The sequence below is a fragment of the Nomia melanderi genome, chromosome 5, assembly GCF_051020985.1.
Source record: "Nomia melanderi isolate GNS246 chromosome 5, iyNomMela1, whole genome shotgun sequence".
Classification (NCBI taxonomy): Eukaryota; Metazoa; Arthropoda; class Insecta; order Hymenoptera; family Halictidae; genus Nomia; species Nomia melanderi.
Window position 1 is genome coordinate 15,257,383 of NC_135003.1, and position 16,545 is coordinate 15,273,927.

At 52.7% G+C, this 16,545-nt stretch overlaps 1 protein-coding gene across 3 annotated transcripts in view; it reads left to right on the forward strand.

Moving 5' to 3' along the window:
* Window positions 1–223: 223 nt before the first annotated feature.
* LOC116432960 (homeotic protein antennapedia-like) overlaps window positions 224–16,545 on the forward strand; it is a 161,260-nt gene continuing 144,938 nt past the window's right edge. Inside the window, exon 1 of one of the 3 annotated variants that reach the window (XM_076367605.1) lies at window positions 224–352. The gene's annotated coding sequence lies outside the window, so the exon portion shown is untranslated. Of the gene's footprint in view, window positions 353–14,293; window positions 14,524–16,545 lie in introns of those variants that run through there. The other 2 variants (XM_076367604.1, XM_076367608.1) reach the window with 2 other exon arrangements.

The window sequence follows — 16,545 nt, forward strand, 5'->3', positions numbered from 1 at the left end:
GTTCCTTTGTCACGCAACACGATTTTCCTGCGACATTCCGCGCGCGGGAAACCCCTGATCGCTCCGGAACGAAATCGGCTCGTATCAGTTCGCGCGCCGCGGGACGGATCCGCTCCGGCTGACGAGGAGAAGGGTGCGAACGGTATTGCCGCCCTCCGACCGGTAATCGCCCGGCGAACCGAACCGAACCCGATCCCCAACGTTCTGGACCAGCCAGCCGTCACGGGACTTCCGGATGCAGCCGCCAATTCCGGTCTGAACGACCGCTATCATGAGCTACAAGAAACGGGCGCGGATCACCCTTCCGCAGACGGCACTCTGCACCCGTTGACTTCCTCGAGCGGCCGCTACGGTAAGTCCGACGTTTAGATTCTGCTTGTTCCGCGAGTCGCGACCATCCTCAGTAACGGAGTGATCGGGCCGGGGAACGAGGGTCGCGGGATAACCAAACCGAAGCGTCCGTTCGGCTGTACCCGCGAAAAATCTCTACTCCCGCCAAAACGTTGAACCAGTGCACATGCTCCATAATGATCGGAGCGGAAAGAGTGACGGCCATTTAGATGCCGGCAGATCGTTGAAAACCCGCGGTAATTGATGTTACGAGGTGCTGGAAGTTTATGAGTCTTCGCCGACACGGTTTGCGATACTCCCGCCAGGGTGGCAAATAAATGCACGTGGTTCGCGTGAATGTACGCCGTGAAGCGGTTCACCCGCGATCGCCGATAACCGCGGCGATATTTCTTTTTTTCCCCCGGGCCGCACGCCCCGCCGCGTTATAGATATCAATTACGGAATTAATCTCGGCCGGGCAGCTTACATCAATTTCCCGTTGTATCTCGTTCTGTCAAACTGGTGTTTTACGGCCGGCGTTAATGAAGAACTATAACCGGCCGGACGTGATACGCCTGTAACGCATCGCGCGCCACGGCATAATAACGTCCCGCGATAAATGTACCGGGCGTCTATCTGCCGAGGTGCTCGCGGCTCTCGCCAGGACTCGTGCCAAATGGTGAATAATCGGCGAGCGACTCTCGTCGCCGCGGAGCTAATACTTAGCTCGGCCCCGTATTTGCCGCGTTCGCTGCACGCTGTTTAATCTTGTCTCCTATTTTCCCGGCCACTTTTAAGAGGACGTTCGTACCCTCGTAACAACTTCAACGGGAGATAGCACCGTGCGCTAACCGTGGTCCCTCGCATCGCGATACCGGTCGAGAACCGGGAAGCGCCGGTGACGCTAGCTGTTTCCAGTCGTTTAATGCGTTATTTTGTCAGCCGGCATCGAGCCCGGTTAACCGGCCGCCTTCGATTTTCCCCGGGAAAAGGGAAGGGAACCCGGCCGAAAATAAAGTGAGTTCGGTATCGCGAGGCCCGGGGGTAAAATAGGTGGTTGTGTACCGCACAGACGCCTGACGGGGACCATAAATAAGGATCCGACGGTCGGTGCGGCTGCAGCCGGTGATAAGCGTTCCTTTGCCCCCTCCAGCCAACCCTCTTTAGACTTTCTTCTTCGTCCTCTTCCCGCTCGAACGCCCCGTAACCCCTTTCGTTGGTCTGCACGGTGGCTTCTAAGGGTGGAATCCAAGAAACCTCCTGGTTGACTTTTGGTTCTTTGTTCTGGAGTTCGTTCCAGGAGTCTAACGCTCAATTTCTGTCGCACGGACACTGAAAAACGTGTGGTACACTCTTTGATCTCGCTAGAATTGCTCCGATGATTCCTCGAAATTCTATTCTTCGCTCGAAAATTCCTCGACCCGATACGTGAATATTTCGGCGAGCGGCCCCGCTGCAACAGAGATTGCAACTCGAACAGCACTCGCAACTGGATTAAACTACAGTTCCGAATTAATTCGCCGACCCTGTTAAAATGTACACCGCCCCTTTGCAACTGCGGGAGATGATTGCACGGCTCTCTCGGCCCCCGCCGACACGCGGCGTAATTAGTTTGTCAAAGTGACGACGCGATACTTTTTTACCTCCCCAGACGACGCAACGTCCCGCTGGTACAATTCGAGGGCCCGCGCTGATGCGTCGTCTAGCTGTCCGTTCGTCTCGTCCGGCGTAGAATCATCCACGGGTTTGAACGACGCGTAACTTATCCGCGCGAATATTCCGCGGGTTCGTCGAGCATTCCCGATCACGCTAGCTGAAATCTCGCAACAAATTCCCCCGGATATCGTTTCGCGGGGGCGTAAGACGGTAACTCGATCGAGCAGGCTGTATCGGGCCGCAAATATCGTATCGGCGCACGGGGGTTGGAAACGCGCGAGCTGCCCGAACGTTTCCCGACTGTGTAACATATAGGTGTAGCTGGGGTTCCTTCATCCCCTACGGGCAACACGAAGCGACCATTTCTCATATCAGTTTAGCCGACACTTTCGAGAACTTGCTCGTGGAGCCCGGGGCGTCGCGACGTCACCCGATGCCTCCTGCCCTCTCGCCTTGTCCCCTCACCCCGTGTACAGCCACCTCCGCCCCTTGTTCCGTCTCTGCTGCAACACCTCAGCGGGAGCATCCTCCTTTTCTACGCGGTCTCCACCCCCCGATCTACCGCCTCCATCTCTATTCACCTTCAAGAATCTTTCGAGTCACGTGTATATCTCTCTTCCATTCTCTGGTTTCGACCGCAACCCCTGAAACGGACCCGGCCGCGGGCGACTCGAGATAAAGTGACGCCCGAAACTTAACAAACCCGGCATCGGGATGATGAAGGGCCCCGCGACCTCTTGGATCAACCCGTAGATTGCGCGCGCGAGTGTTTTATCTGGGAGCCGCGTCGGCGTTACCGCAGATTACGCCTTTGGCCGCCGATCACGCCTGCAGAGCCGCGGTTACATTGTTCGCCGGGTGCGAAAGGTCGCAACGCAGCGAACTGGTACCGTTTCCATTCGCCTGTAACACGAGACCGTCCGAAATTCCCCGGTGCACGTGTATCGGGGTTCAGCTTCGCAGTATCCGCGGATCGCGCGGACGTCGATTATGAAATACAACGATCCGGGGCGCGAGCAGTTGTTCCGTCGGAAAAATGCAAATCACGTCGCGCGCTTTCGCTCCCGTTTATCGAAGCATCCGTTAATTCGTGAACCGAGCCCGATCCCTCTTTTCGGGGCTTTTTCCACGCGATCATACGGCGCGCGCCGCACCGTTCGCTTTTTTTGCAACCCACCCTCTCCGGCTCGGCCGCGCTCGCCGCGTATCTTCCTGAATTTCCCGGCGAATTTAATACCGCGGTCCACGATATATATCGCCGAACCGTGAATCAAGTGTTTTCCCAGGTGTTATACGTTATTCAATAAAAAGTAACGGTTTCAAGACACAGTTAAGCCTGATAAATGGCCGCCTAGATAGTATTTTTAAATGGCGGCCGCGGGGGGAGGGTCGCGCGAGCGCATTGCTCGCATAAATTCGTCCCAATCTTCCCAGTCGAGCCCTGTGGTATTCGCGTATTCCTATTGAATTCGATAACTCAAACCGGGCCACTGTATATCACTCGGCACGGGCCGAGCACGCGGTACCATGCACGCGCTCTTAATTATTCCGGTAAATAATTCAAACGCGCGCCATAATTTTTCCTTCCCGCCCCGCGGCGATGCGTCTTCGCTAAATATCTGCGGGCTCCGCGGATACGTTCGATTTTCCTCGATCTTTCGCGAGGGAAACGTACAAATATACAATGGCCACGACTCTGTATGTTTTGGCGGCCGACATAACCACAAATTTTTTATCTTCCCTTTCAAATCGAAGTCAGTCGACGCGAAAATTTGACGCATCGTAGATTATTATTGGCTCGCCGGGGCGAATCGTTCGCGAAACGTTCCGTTCGGACGATTCGTAAAGAAGATTCTCGCGTCGCAACAGTCGCGCCTCGTCCCGGCCGCTATGGCTGCCGTCGGATCGGAGCACGTGTGGCTGGGGCCAGCGGCCGAGGACCGCCTCCTCGGGCCACGAAATCGGCGCACAGTAGCGGCGGCCGTGTTCCTCAACAGCGCGGGCGATACTTCAAATTTATCCCGCAATCTAAATATACTTTTGAATATTTTGTTCGCGGCGCCGATAAACGTAACGCGGCCGCATAGCTCGGTTGACAGCCGGTCTCCAGCCTCTTTACCGGTTGATATAATTTCGCGCAAGAAATATGCTCGTCGGTCTCGCCAGCCTGTTACATAAAGTAAGTAAATTAATGATCGGGTGGTTAAACTGCAAATGTATCACGCGAAAAAGAGACAGAGAGGCGGAGAGAGAGAGAGAGAGAGAGAGAGAAAGACAGAGAGAGTGAGAAAGAGAGAGAGAACGTGCTAGGCGCGAGTCCGAGCACACGCGCGTGTGCCCGGGAGTAGATATTTCGAATTAATGGCCGACTATTAATTTTCGAAGCAGTTTTCAACTCCTCGGCCGGTATCTACGATATTTTTCGCGCGCGGCCGCGAGCAAATTGTCCGCCGGTCGAATTAATTCGTCCGATTGGCTCGCCTCGATCGTTCGGAAACCATTGAAATATCGCGCGGCCCGATTCCCCGCCGGGGCCGGGCCGCAATTAGGCGGGAATTATTTCTTCCGGTGTGCGCGCGGCGTCGAAAGTATCCGTCTTCGCGGGGACAGTGTCGTTTCGTTCGCGGCGATTTACAATCCGGCGGCGGCCCGCGGCGCGCGGGGCCGCTTAATAATTGAAACGCCTTCCCGCGATCGGCCGACCCGCGATTCCGCGGCGTTCGTGCCTCTCGGGCGCCTTCCGCGCGAATAAATCCCGAATTAGCGTACATAAATTTCCGCGTTCGCGCCGCTCCGACCGCGAGCCTCAAAAACTGCGACCGTAAACACGGCCGGCGAAGTCCCGCGACGCGGATTCCCCCGGCTGCCGGAACATTCCCGCCGGACCAGCGCAACGGCCCGTTCCACCTTTGGAGCCGCATCGCCGCATTCTTCACGGATCAAGCCGAAAACCGTGTCTCGCCCGAGAGTGACCTTAACCGTAGACGAAAACAAGGGAAAAAAATATTCAAATCGGTTCGTTTGAAAGTACAATGGATTCCTTTGTGGCCGGGGTGTGCGCGCGGGACCGAGAGCCACGGCGGGGGATGGTGGGGGCGCTCGCAAGGGTACGCCGCCGGCCACAGGCAGGAACGAGGGTGTGAAAATGTTTTTGGAGCAAGGTCAGGCGCAATTGCGTCACCTGTACACCCTGCCTCCTCGCTCTACCTGGCGAGTTAATGCACGGAAACGACCTTAACCACGACCGTTCCCATAAATTCGGCCGGTCGTAAAGAGACGACCCGCGACGGGGAACAGGAAGAGAAGAGGAAAAAAAGAGGAACCGTCAAAACGGCTGAGGCTAGCCACTTACCGGCCGTAACGGTACAGCGATTCGACCTTTTTGCCGGCGAAGGTCACTGCTCCGACGTTTCCACAAACCTGGCTTCGCCTGAATCCGACCACGGACGACTTGTTCCCAGGACACTCGCGACGATTTCGGCGATGGTCACATCGTCGGGTCTCGCTGGGTAGCTGTTTAGCTGTGGAACGAAGAATTTGTTCCCAGAAGAGTCAAGTCCAAGTGCTAGGAGTCGAAATCCTATTTCAAAAGCCATTTCTATCGCTGAACCGATAGCCAACTACAAAAATTGCAACTTAGTACTTCACTTCGCAATGTCAATGCTCCAAGACAATAACGTTCCCTGCTATTGACTATCCTACAGCCTCTGCAACGTCCAATGATTCCGAACCAGCGAAACTCCGCCATATTCGCGATGCGCAGCCCGGAATTTGACGAACGTCGAACGAAAGGGGATTATCGAGGGTTCGGGCGCGTCGCCCGGGGGATTATTCGGAAAAGCTTAGCGTCCAGTTTCGAGTAACCCGTAAATCACGCGTAGGTCCGGCGGATCGGGGCCGGGCGACGTTTACGCTAAAACGATTAAGTGTACGTCTCGCGGCGATGATTTACGGACGCGGGCGGAAAGAAAACGACGACACCGGGAGCAAAACGAGTCGGAGCGAAGACCGATACACTGGGCCGTTGCGGGGCCGGGCGGGCGCGTGGAATCGGACGACGAAGGGGGTTAAGAGGAGGAGCACGCTCGGAAAACGAGGGAGAGTCGCGGGTAGATATCGCTTGCCGGTGATCGATTAATGAATTCGACTCGGAGCGGATAAGACACGAAGAAACCACTCTCATTTGTAAGTTGAATTATGACAACGATCCGGCCGGCCGGTCGTTCGTTAAGAGCATTATTTATAAATTCAACGTTAAACGGCGGGGTCGGGGGTGGGGCGGGTCGACGGATATGAAAAGTCCTCGCCGGTCGTCCGCCCCGGCGAGCGGCGGAGCGGAGGAGACGGCAGAAGAACACGACCGGGGACGATAATGGACGGTGAACAACGAAGAACCGGCGATTCCGTTGTTGGTCCGTCGTTTGATTTATAAGTTCAACTCCGGACGGACAATATTTTTGTTTTAATGCTCGTTTTGTCCGAAACGTACGTGCCCGGACTGCCGGATGGGGCGCGAGGTGGACATAGGTGGCTGATGATGTCACTATACCCTCGCCGAGGCGAAACGGAACAGAGAGAAGCGGCCCGGGGAGAGGTGGAGAGAACCGTAGAGGGGAACACCGTACGAGGCACCGGACATCGGCTACACGGTGCCTAGTTTAAGCCCCGGGGTTGTCGCGATGGCACACAGAGATTACATCGTACACCGCGGAATATACTCAAGGTGTCGCCGACGATTCTTAGCTACACGGAGATTCTTAATAGCTCGCCTCCTCGCCGTATGACTCGGCGAGCTGCCTCGCCAACGGCTCTCGGTCCACCCGGTCCACGCCGCGCCGTCCTCCATCGCGCGTCGTTCCGTTCACCATCTTCTTTTTTCGCTGTTCTCTCTTTCTCTCCCTCTCGCCGTCTCGTCCTCTCGAAAAGTAGATTCGTCCGAGATTGCGTAAACCGACGCGGTTGTGTTCTCGATCGCAGGTGCGGGGAACGTGTAAAACTACTTGTTACGGTGTACTGTCGGCTAGGATGTCCAATGACGAGTTCTTTTTTCGAGGGAATTATTCGGTGGTATCTCGATGAATCTGGAGCGGGGAGGTTTAGATTAGAAAGAGGTGCACGTTCTATGAATCTGTTAACGTAGGTTTGTTTGTTCTATATTTGTGAGTTGATTTTAAGAGTTAATGTAATAACTTTGCGATTGGAATCGTAAGCGTGGAGTGTTTATTCTGGGTTTCTGAATCAATTATCGTAGAGCCTCTGGTAACTAGATCAGTCTAAAGAATATTAATCGGACGTGTTTAGCGGTGCTCTAGCACGCGATCTTCCTGTCTCTAGAAAAAGCCATGCATTATCTTCCTCGCGCGCTTCGTTCCGTTAATTAACGTCGAGCTTGCGCTTTGCCGGCTTATCTGTCTGCGATTGAAAAATCGTTCTCGGCTTTGTACGATGACAGCTCGACAACGAGTGGGCCGCCGAGATCAAATAATAAATTAGCGAATCCTACCGGTACATATAATTCCGGGGACAAAGAAGAACGGCGTCAATTACGTTTATAATCCCGCGCGACGCGCAGCGGCAAATATCCCCGGCGAAAAAACACGTTCCGAAAAATTGATCGCGTTGGATCGCTGACACGATACCCGAAGCAACAGACTCACGAACGTAGCAACGACCCGCTTACACAACGTTAAACATCTGTTCCAGCGATTCGGGCCCGAGTATCGTTCGCGCTTCGCATTAATTGATACCGCGGGAAACAGAGCGTGTCCGATTAATTGCGCACCGTTGCAAAAACTAATGTATCTTTCTCGTATATATTGAAAAAAAAACAACGGCGTCAGTGAGAGAAAGAGAAAGAGAAATGTATATATATATATATATAGAGAGAGAGAGAGAGAGGCGGAGAGAAGGAGAGGAACACGCGCGTGTGAACAAGTTCCAAATATCAACAGAACGAGCGCCGTAGATCCGTTCAGATACGATCGCGAGCGATTAACGCGAGCAATTAAAGCGCGCATCGCTCAGCCACGGGCACACGATAAATTACCGAGATGTAGACAAAACAATTTGTTGGACATTAATAATTAGTGGTTCGTTAGCGGGCGAGTCCGAGGCGCACCCGCGCAGATCCTCCGTCGATTAGGGGAAGCTCCTCTGCCGCCGTCGCGGTGGCGACGTTTCAAAAGTCGGGATTGCGCAACGGAACGCTGCGTCTAATTAGAATTGTTCCGTTGATAGCGCGTCCACGCACCGGGAGAATCGTAAACGGCGGAGGAGCGCGTGGCCCGAGCAGAAAATTCTTATCGTCCGCCGACGTTCCGCGGAACCGGGGACCAGCCACCATGGAAATATCGCGTTTTACATACACTCCTGCAGCTTACGTTGCGCCCGACGATGGGATACCACGTCTGATTAACATGACTCGGTCGAAACACCTGTACGACCTGGCTGCGTCCCTCTTGCTCGGTCTGGAATAATTATTCGAAGCTTTGCACGTTGTTCGCCCACTCCTCGGACTGCTCGATATACATTTTATGATGGTAACCATTCGCTTTATAGACGGAGCATGAATATTCAAATTTTTATAATTGAATTTCGCAAAGGGGTTGGTAATTGGATTGTCGGCGGCATTTGCGTTCACGTTCCCTAACGATGAGGGCGCTAACTATCTGTCGAGTATAGTCATTTGCCACAATTAGCATCGTTGCGTATTGACGAGCGTGCGATTTGATTCCACAAGAAAGGCGATTCGATTCTATCGGCGAACGAAAGCTGGACCCACCCTCGTTAAGTGTTACTTTATAGTTCCGAGTTGATGATATGTAAAGAGAACACAACGCCGCGCCACTGACGGACCATCAAATAGAAAGTTCGTGGAAGATTTACACGATCGGGTCTATCTGAAGTATACCAGCGCTACTCGAAGTATTCAAGTAGCTTGCCAAGATTGATATTTCAACCGGGTACTTATTCATCCGCGCGCGATACTGTTTGCGAGCGACTCGAGAAACTCGAGTGTTCGAGATTGAAGCCCGGATAAAATACGTTTTGCGGGAGAAGCACTTGGTCACTCGAGAAGCTTGAAATTTGAGACGGACGGTCGATCATTCGCGTGACACGCGGAACGGTTAATAAAAGTTCAAGTAAAATGATATTCGAGTCGCGTTCGCAATTTGAAATTTCAGCTGAGAATTCTATTTCTACGGGCAGAGACGGATCTCCGAGCTCGATAGCTCGGCGGATCAGAGAATTCGAGAAACTTCAACGAACGGACATTGCTATCGTTCGATCGAGTCCCACGATTTCTTTTGTACGATCGTTCGCGTCTCTCCGCGGAGAATTTAAATATATCAACGAATTCTAGATGTCGTGCGCATTCGAGTTCAATAAAGCTCGGATCTTTTTCCAAGTTGTCGAGCAGCTGCGGTGCCGTCGGTGGCCGGCTGACGCTGTTGCGTTCGAGCTTCGATTGGACGATCTTGTTAATTATTACTGTACACAGATGCGTGCTTCTGGCGAACGAGTTATGAATCGCAGAGCAGTCGAGCGGGACGCCGAAAAGCCTCGAAAAGTTTGCCGCTTCAAAAATGGCCGTTGACAGTTTGTCCCTGTCGTTCTGCAATTTAAATTGCCTAGACAGTTCGTTATCTTCGAATATTTTTCGCTGCTCGTTCATTCCGAAACACACGAAATGTTCTACAACGCAGCGCAATTAATTTATCTAATACAAAACCAGATAAGAAGCTCGATAACGAACAGAAGCCAACGGAAATAAACACGATCGTTCTAGAATAATATTGAAAGGGAGCGATCTTCAATCGAATATTACACTGAAATCCACATTGCAAATCTGCATGCTCGAGTAAAAAAAGAAAAAAAGCACACCATTAATCAAGCCAATTACCACGATTCAGCGGCGGAACAACAAAAATCCGCGCTGCGTTCGGTGATTGATGTCGGACAGGGGTTTTCGTTCGTTTGCGGCATATCCAATAATTCTTTAACGAGCAATTAATGGCCGGCTACGAGCGGCCACTTCATATTCGACGTTCATTGAGTCATAAAACCCGATAATGATCGTTAAACCTGACGATTTTGTACACGTTCGCGGACTGGCTCGGGGACTGGCGGACGACGGGCTTCATTTTTCTCCATTAGGAGCGGGTAAATTATGCGGACCCCATTACAGTGATAAGAAGAAGACGGAGGAAAAAAAAAATATGGCGGGGAGGCGAACGGACAGGAGCGTCGCGGAGAAGTGACGGAATTAACTTATAAGAAATAAACCAGTGTTTACGCCTTCGGGTGCGCGGTCGCACACGCACGGGACCGCACACCGCAGCGTTTCCTATGCGCCTTGGCAGGTGTTACTGTTTATGGGAATCCCCTGGAACAGCTTATCCGATGCGAGAGCCTCCGATAAGGAGGATAGCGGTTAGCATTCGCTTAACCTGGTTCTAATTATGGTATTCCCATTCCATATATTATTATATCCCGTGTACAGGGCGCTCCGTAATAGACGGCGCAAGCGACGTGAAAATTAGCATGCCGCAAAAAACGCCGGTGTTAATCGAGCTAACCACCGACCGCGAGAAGCCGGGGTCTAATCCCCGTCCGATCATCTCAATTTGCATAAAGATCGTCGATCTTATTGATCGTAATTGTCATTATTGATGTTTGCCGGCCGTACAATGTATCGTGTAAATTTCACCGGACTCCTTTCCAATTTCAGCCCCCTCGGCAGGTTACTTTCTTTTTTACGGACGATCATTTTTCATTTACATTGTAAATGCGGTATATAATAAAGCATGCGCCAATTAGCCGGATGATTAAAGTACTCGGGCCGCTTGCTTCATCATCGCGCGGTGCTTCTTCGATACTACCGATTGTCGTGGGGCGAGTCTGAAGGATATGGCGGTATCGGAAGGGAAATATCGAGTTGGTTGGCAAGTTTAAGCATTATTATACATTACGCAATGTGAGCTTGATCACTCTATCGAATTTTTCTTTTGGTTTTAATGTACCGAAGAGTTACTCACCCTTTCTTTAAGAAGATTACTATAGAAATACTAAAACTCTAAAGATCGCTATAAAATAATTATCTCCTATTTTATTCTGGTTAGCATTAGGTTTACGGAACGCGTCAAATTGACGCATAGTGGATTTTAGAAATATTATTTTGTAAATGTTTACGCCGATTTTGATTGATGCGATCACGCTGAACATGTTCAATCCACAAATCAGCTCAACCGCGTACCCTAAACAAGCGGGATACACGGAAGCGCTAACCATCGAGCAGCCAATCCATCGTTGCCCGAAAGAAACAATTCGGTCGGGTAACAAGTGTCCCACGCGAAACGTATCCGAACGAGCATGCGGCTCGCGCGATGTCGTTATTGTCGCGAGTGAATAGGTAATTCCCGTACGCTGCGGCTGGTTCGCGCGTACATATGCCCCCTTACAATAATTACTCCGCTACCCGGTTACGTATAGAGCTGCGTGCGCGAGTGACCATGATAAAACGAGAAACTGGTTCGAGGACCACGCATACGATAGAGCCGTTAACGATAAATCGAAATGCGCGGAGCGGACGGTGGAAGACGACGACGTGGTTCGGTACCTACCGGCGAACACACCTACACGCGCCGCTCTGTGTGCGGAGCAAATATACGTGCACGCGTGTCCGTGCTCGCATATCGATATCTTTCCCCTCTCGGGGGGGGCTGGCGGGAGGGATCTTCTCTCCGGGCTCGGCCTCGCGTCACTCGGATCCACCGAGACCTCCCCCTTCGCTCCGCATCCCCAGGGTTTCACTCTCTCGGAACCACCTTAATTAAGCGTTTAAGAGATGAAACTGGTTCCGATGCTCTTCCTCCTTCTCGTTGTTCTTTCGCCGCGCGCATATGCTTACGGCGGGGCACAGCTGTTGCGCCGCGGTCAGTTGAGTTGTCGGACTTTTGAGGAGCGACCGGGGGCCCGATTGTCTTCGAAATTAATTAAACGTTTCCACGGGGCTCGTCCTGTGGGTCCTCTTTGCCTCGTCTAGGTCGCCGACAATGGGACTCCGTGACGGTTCAAGCGCGAGGAGCCAGGAGCTTGGAATACCGGTGATGCTGGTGGATCTTGCGTACGCTACGGTGAAGGATATACTTGAAACGCATTTGATAGGCTGCGAGAGTTTGACGAACAGGAATGTAAGAGAGATCGGTCATTTGTAACTCTAACTCATTAGCGTTTTATCATTTGTCCGTTATTTAGGTTGACCCGAGATATTAGAAGGTTGGAACGTTGATTTTTCCCGTTCGAGGATTAGCCTATGGTAGTGATACTTCTAGGGGATGTCAAGCGTTCTGCCCGCGTGACGTGATTAACGAGTCGGGGTGCAAAGGTTGCATCGACGGGTCTAAAGTAAAAGTCGGCATCGAACAGCCATAATTCAGGGTAATGAGCGTCGGTGTCGTTCAAGTATCACACCCCTTGCGCAACGCCAGGCCTCCTCGGCCGCGACGCAGCCCTCGCCCTCTCTAGGAACGTCAAAGACACCTTTCAGCCATCATCTCTCCCCGCGGTTGCACTTGCCCCGGCTGAAAGTGATTTATACCGGGATTATACGACAAAACGATCGCGATAGACTGTCCGCCTCGTTCCTTTAGTGCCGTGTACCAGTCGGCTATCGAGGGAATACTGATATTCGCTAGCGCGCGGATCGCAACAGCCGCCGCGCCGGTTACGCGTTGAATCAAAACGTGTAACGGCACTCTCCGGCTGCATACACACCTCGTCTTGGTAAAGTGTTCCCGTTGTTAAGCACGATTTACCGTAAATTCTAGAGATTTTATCGATCTACGTCCCCCCAGCGGCGTCTCGCTGCTCGTGCTCAACGCATCGGAATGCCGGCCGACCGACCGACCTGTTATCCGCGCTCAGAAGACAATCCCGGAGTGATCGCTTCATTTCTTTCGAGAGGCGAACGCGAAACGTAACGCGGAGATTAGTAAGGAGTCCAGGTCTACGCTCGCTCGTAACGCTCGTTCGTCCGTTCGTCCGTTCGTTCGTTCGTTCGTTCGTTCGTTCGTTATCGTAACCTTGAATTCAAATCGAAAATTGAATATGTAGCTCGGTTTCTTAATCGATGGTCGCCGCCGTGGCTCGTACCCACTGCACGTACGTACGTTTTGCATTTCTGAAATGCGCTCGCCATGTGTCGCAACGGCGCGGCGTACGCGCGATACGGGTAGCGCCTACTTGCGCACAGGTTTTTATATCGGTTCCTTTTTTTAACGGCGAGCGGTTACTGTTACCCCTGAGCTATGCGGTTCTGCCGTGCCGATTCAGGTTGCGGAGAGTAGAGGATTTCGCATTGCTAGGCGAAGGGAATGTCGAGGCTGGAGACTTGAATTTTTGAATAGCTACTTTTGATAGAGGATAGCGAGTAGTCGTCGCCGCCGTAGAGTTCAAGATTTATGTCCTGCAATTCGTTGTTTCGCTACAGAAATTTGTCGAGAATTCCCTCTTCGTTAAATAATCCTGCGCCAACTGGAATGAGGCAGTCTCTCCTACTTGTTTAGTCGATTCCTACGCTATTTCATACGCAAAACACAGCTATCCTCGTAGACAAGAAAATTGAAAGTTTCACGAAGCCACTGGCTACTATAGTTAGACGCTATAGATTCAAGGTATGCTATAGTTAAAGTAGTCAACTGGTCTCCCAAGGCCACTACGGAGCCGACCCCACCATTTCGATTGCCCTCCTTCTTTCAAGCCTCTAAAACGAAATTTTCCTAGGGAATACCGACACCCCTTTCCAAAATCAACACCCCTCACCCAATCTTTACTATCATCTTCCACGGACGACGCACGAGAACCTCCTGGCTTTATCTCGAAACGCATCATCCTCGGCGGACTGCTCCAAATTCCAGGCAAAATGGACAATGAAGTCCGATATCAGCGTCCAGCCCCCTCCCGTATCGACGATAAAACAGGAGGCGAGCGAGTAACGCGATACGCGAAAAAAGGGGCGACTCTGCTGCAGGTGAACGAAGCCAGCCAGGGTGGGGATAGGCAGGGAGCCGGGTGTAGGTGTAAAGTGAGCGTGATCGTTCGGTGGATGAGCGAGGGGTACCAAGGGGGAGTGGTCACCGGTTGAAGCCTCGTGCTGACCTATTCCTTTCTGTGCCGCCGCAGTGCATTATGGCCGCTCTGCAAGGCTCTCGGCCACGGCTCCCTCGATCACCATAGACGGTCGTCCGTCGGTCGCTCCTCTGATCGTCTATGCCGTTGTCACCGCGCTCCGAAAATCTGGCTCGCGTCTTCTCGCCGGTGGTTCCTTCGGGACCTGCACGACCTCTTCCCGATGGCCTAGCCGGGCCAAGTGTCGTTCTTTCTCTCGCCCGCTCTCTGTCTGTATGTGCAAGTGTGAGGCAGCACAGTGTGTCAAGCTCGTCGAGACAGCGACCGTGGAACGGCGGGAGAAGTTAGCCGGAAGGCGGAGAGGGGACTTGTGTCGTTGCGGCACAATGGGACTACTACTGCAACGCTGTAAGTACCCCGAGGAGCTTACACGTTGATCTCCGTGTCTCTCTCTTACTTTCCCTCTTCCCGTTTCCCTCCGTCCTCCTCCGATCCGCGCGGAACTCGCAACTCCCGCGCTTTCGTCCTCGCGACGCTCCCCCGCGCCGCGGCGAGCTTCCGCGCCGGGCTTTGCCCGGCGCAAACTTCCAGGGTATTTCTGGGATTAAGAATCCCGCTGGAACCGGACCCGGTTCTCTCTCTCCCGGCTTCCACCACGATCCCCACGAGGATCCTGTAAAACCTGAACGCCAGGCGGCCGGCGCTAGGCGAGCGCTTTCGCGGCTCGCGACGGATCGAAATCCACTTTGCGGGCCGACGGCAGCCGGAGGACTCGGCTGGCCGATCTTGAATTGTTCCGTTCAAGTGCTCCGATTTTTTCTCCCGTCCGACGGGCTGTTGGCTTCGCGGTGGTTTCGGTCGATCGTCGAATGGAGGTCTGCGGTCAGTGAAACACGGTACCGTAACTAGCCGGTCGAAGTTAGTCCCGGCTGGAACGCCGCGCGAGCTTAGGAGAATCTAGAGAGACAGACCAACCGGTTCGCGACTTTGGCGGCCGCCATCTTCCCCTCCCCGTTTGTCTCTTTCGCCTCGCGTGAGAACCTGCTCCCTATATAACCACCTTTCTACTCTCTCGGCTACTCTGCTCGAGAGTTCCGCTTGCGAAATTTTTTCGGCCGCCCTGCTCGCCGGTCAGGCTGGCGGGAATCGGTGTCTGCGATTCTCTGTGGGTTTTCTTGAGTACAGTAATCAAGAGATTATCAAGGGAACTTATCGTTGAAAGAATTGAAAGGATTCTACGATGATAAAAATAAATGATCCTGTACTTCGACACAGTACTCGTCGAAACAGACGACGTTGTATCGTCACAGGTATCCAGCAATCAATCCTTTCTATTTGTAGTAACAACTGTTACTACTCGCGATTTCACTTCTCGTTTTAATCGCCACGCGCACCTTCGCTACGACGAAGACAACACGCGACGAAGCGACGGCCAATAATCGGTATAATTTCTGCGCGCACAAGTCGATAGGAAGAAGATCCCGTCCGACGATAGAACCGAGCAGTCACTGACCCAGACTCCCAGGCGTATTAAAACGAAACGGGCTGCTAATAACAGCCGATAGATCCGCGGAGTCATAAAACACGTCAACGGATCGAGCAACACAGGCCGGCTAGATTTATGAAATGTTTGACCGTCGCGCGGAGAGCAGGAAGGCTCGGCCGCTCGTCCGGGATTAGCGAGCGACTCTCATAACCAACGATGAGTTATTGTCTACTTAATTCAATTATACGAGACGGTGTGTTTTAAGATGCGTGCGATTTTTACGCTCCGCGGCCCGTGATGCTACCCGCTTCTGTCTGCCCCGCGCTGGTATAATTCATTCCGGTCTGCTCTTGCATTAGCGTTTTACATTCCTTCGGGCGAGAAATTAATATTCATTCATCCACCATTTACCGGCTTGTTAATTTCCTCTTCGTAACACGGGGGGGATGAGGTCAAGGGGGGAGGGAGCGCGGCGATCTCTCGCGGTCGATACGATCGGCGAACGGTCCAGGATCCTGAATAATCCCGCGCGATCCACGCAGGGTTGTCGCCTCGGCGTCGACCGGTCGTAAGAAGGTCAGCTATGAGGCTGAACACCGTTCCCTCGGCGTCTCGATTATCGTTGCCCCCGTTACGCGATAACAACGCGAGCAGAACAACCGCCTGGCTACCGGGAATCGCAAGAAGTTCCTCGATAGCCACGGATTCCAGCGTGTGCCGCACGTACGGGGACGTAATTAAAGGTGCGTAACGCGTGCCAGAGTTATTTCCAGCTGGACACGTGTCCTGGTGAACGTCCATCCATCGGGATCGGACGGGGACACGTTGCATCTCGATTGAGCGCTGACTCGGATGTTGTCAATACTAATGACCAGAGCCCGGACTTTACGCATTCGGAGTGCACACGATTTTTGAGAACTTTGCTTAATAATGACTTCGATTAC